At 38.0% G+C, this 3,712-nt stretch overlaps 1 pseudogene; it reads left to right on the forward strand.

The window, feature by feature from the left end:
- Window positions 1-2,716: 2,716 nt before the first annotated feature.
- On the forward strand, window positions 2,717-2,835 carry LOC112481985 (annotated as a pseudogene).
- The last annotated feature ends 877 nt before the right edge of the window (window positions 2,836-3,712 follow it).

Genomic DNA, 3,712 nt, shown 5'->3' on the forward strand with positions numbered 1-3,712 from the left:
AAGCACGAAGTTAGAAAGCACAAACCTTGTCCTTGAATCAAAATGATAGCAAAAAATTTTAAAGTAACAGTTACTAATAAGTGAGTGCTTACCATGAGACAGACACTGTTTTAAGCAATTTCCATGCATTAGCATTGGACCTTATTAGCAACTCTGTGGGTAGGTATCAATATTATTTCCTTTTACAGATGAGGGTTCTGATGTCATTATTTAAATTATTCAATATCACACAATTCATATAGAAGGGGCAGGGTTTAAATCCAAGGTGTCAGCCTGTAAAACTCATAAGTCTCTTATCAAAGACTCTTAGAGTCCGATACACGTTAGAATTCAGAATTTCTTTTGAACTTTAAAAATATAAGACAACGTATATACTTTTATTTTATAACATCCCCAGTATAGTCTGTGGCAATGGCTATGATCAATTTAATAATAATTTTGTAGTAAAACATATTAGTTTTAATTCTAAATGGGATAACAAATAAAGATTGTAAACTCTGTACATCAGCTCAGGTTAAGTTTTGTGGCCCAAAGCTTTTAGTATAAATTTATTTAGCAAAAGAAGAGAGGAGAGAGAAGAGAGGAGAGAGGAGAGAGGCAGCGGGGGGGGGAGGAGAGACAGACAGACAGACAGACAGACAAAGAGAGACAGAGAGAGAGAGACAGAGATAGAGACAGAGACAGAGACAGACAGAGAGAGAAGGAAGGAAGGAAGGAAGGAAGGAAGGAAGCAAGGAAAAAGGAAGGAAGGAAGGAAGGAAGGGAGGAAGGAAGGAAGGAAGGAAGGAAGGAAGGAAGGAAAAAGAAGAAAAGTTGGTTTCAGTTCTTGTCTAATTTTGGAATCATAGATAAAGGATTACGGACTTATATTCTACATAAATCACAGAAGGATTAAACACGGGTGAAATGAAACATATTTCACAACAGTTTAGCTGGGGTGCAGGCGAATCAGAATGAGAGACTGGAAACTAGCACTGTGGTGGGATCCCAAAGACCACTTGCCATGTCAAGAATTACCCATTTAGTTGTTATATTTTAAGAAAGTCCAGAGAATACTAGAAATGGGCTTGGGGCTGCCAAAGAGACAGTGAGTGGAAATACTGGGTGGAATGGTGACCTTGAGGCAATAGCTTTTCTAAAACAAACAACAAGAAAGATTTTAAGACAGGACCTTGGAGAGAGACCATTATATTATATATACCATTTCAGCATCGGCTATTATAAATATATGCATAGAATCGTACAGCAAAGAGAAGGAACATCTAATACGTGGGACTGGTTGTAGGTGGCTGGAAGGGGGTCAGATAATGTTTTTTTATTACTCTTAATACTTTAATAATAATAAAATTGATAGCAAACACTGACATGAGCTCTTATACAAGCCAGGTATGTTCTAAGTATTTTATATGTATTAACTCATTTAGTCTTCACATCAGCTCTGGAAGGGGATACTACTATTATCCCCACTTCACAGATGAGAAAACTGAAGCACAGAGCAGTTAAAAAACTTTTTGTGCGCTAAATGGTCACGAAGTGTTGGGGCCATGGTTTGAACTTAGACAGTCTGGCTCCTCAGTCCATGAGAAAATCCATTGGAGTACATACCATATTGTAAGTGCAGCTTTACATACCACTCCCTCACATGGCCCCAAGGCTCTGAGTTTGGAACCAGGTTTCATTCATTTCCATATCCCCTGCACAGTGCCTAGGTCAGAGTAGGTACCTAATATCGAGTTGTTGTTATTGCTGTCATTATATGAAATAATGCTGGAAAGATTCTCAATAGTTAGGAGGATTCTAGACAGAATGTAGTGTAAGCAAAGGTGGAGAAGTCTTTGGCAGCAGCTCCTTTTGTGATTCCTTCTTCACCACTGAGGATAAAAATCTTCAGGTTGAAAGGGGTAGAACTTACAGGATGTGCAGACTCCAAACACTTCGTGCATCAGTCCAGTAGCATAAGTGTGTGAAAATGCTAGGTTAAGAGAGTAGAAAGCTTAATGAGGGCCGGGTGGACTGGAGGTCGATGCCCTGCCCAAAGGCATTCAAATTCAGACTTTTGCATGCTTTGACTTAAAAGGATTTAGAGATAATTTTAAGAACAGCATTTAGGGAATTCAAATCAGAAAAATGATGAACAACTAGGATCACTTTTGGTCATCTCATTGTAAATAGATGAATAGGAGAAAAATCTAGAATATGGAACATGGGTAAGCAGTATACTTGTACCCAAGAAAAAGGAGAGAAGTTAGATTTTGAACCTACAAATCAATGGGTTTAACATCAAACTGTGGAGACAATTAAATAGATAAGTTATGAGAAATTAGCAAATGTAACAAAAAAATGAGAATGTTATCGTGAACAAAAAAATATATATATTTTTTCTCTGATAAGAGCTTTCCAAACTAGCAAGTCATTGTCTTAAGACCTCTTGTGGACAAGATGAAGAACCCTGAGATAGATCTACAACTAAGAAATCTTGGCCTCTGTTCTCTGCCCTGGGCAAGGTCTATAAAGAATATTTTGTTGAAAGCCAAGGAATCTATCCCACGAGGGGATCCTGAGGTTAGGAGCTTATGCAGAGGACACAGTTTGGTAAAATAACCAGTTTGGTAAAATAACTTGAAACTACATTAGTACGGACAGAAATAAGGATGTTCGGCCTAGAAAAGACAAGAGTGGGAAGAGGGGACAAAATGCTGTCTTTAAAAGTTTTAAGGTCTACGGCCATGCCACCCTGAACAAGCCCGACCCCATCTGATCCCGGAAGATAAGCAGGGTCGGGCCTGGTTAGTACTTGGATGGGAGAGCACCTAGGAAGACCAGGTGCTGTAGGCATAAAAAATAAAAAAATATAAGGAATTGTAAGCTGACAAGATCCTTGCAATCTGCAAGGTCAACCAAGGGTTTCCTTGCCTAAAAAAAAAAAAAATAGTTTTAAGATGTGTTATTTGGAAGAAGAATAAGGTGTAAACAAATATAGACTATCTTAAAGGACAATGAGACCCCAGATGCTGGCTGTTGGGAAACTATGTTTCTGGTAAGTGAAGCAGACTCAGAATTTTATTCCTTTAATGAGAGTCTACTCCAGGTCTATGATTTTATTAATAAGGAAACTGAAACCTAAAGGAGGTAGGTGATTTTATCCAATGCCATATAGTGCTAGGAGAAAACCCAAGATTGTGAGTTTCTAGTTCAATGGTTTTTCAACAACGGTATGGAAGGTAATTCAGCTCCTTCTTCATGGTTCTACTAATTAGAGGAAGATGGTGTTAATTATCCCACTAAATTCTATTGCCTTTCCCCAAAGCTGTAGGGTTCTAAGTGGAAAAAGCCAGAATTTGCAGGTTTGGAACAATATTTCAGCCTGAAGTGATATATTCTTCAAGTGTCATGTAGCAATTGCCCCCTTCTGAAGAATTTAATCTGCTTCATGAGGCAGACTGAATTTGACTTGCTGGTTTCTAGTAAAAATCTGTGATTTTCTGGTTGATAGTCAAATCTATTAAACTGACAGAACTTTCAACCTAGTATGCAAATACTCTCCATCAATACATTAACAAAAGTTTGGTGCGCCAGCAAGTAGCAATTTTCAATCACAAAAGCATGCAAGTTTTCTTGTCATTTACAGCAGCAGTCACTATAGGGGTCATTTTATAAATACTCAGTACAAAAACATTTCTCAATACATGTTCTATGTCAGGTAACCTTGACA

The sequence above is a fragment of the Pteropus alecto genome, unplaced genomic scaffold (genome assembly GCF_000325575.1).
Source record: "Pteropus alecto unplaced genomic scaffold, ASM32557v1 scaffold94, whole genome shotgun sequence".
NCBI classification, from domain to species: domain Eukaryota; kingdom Metazoa; phylum Chordata; class Mammalia; order Chiroptera; family Pteropodidae; genus Pteropus; species Pteropus alecto.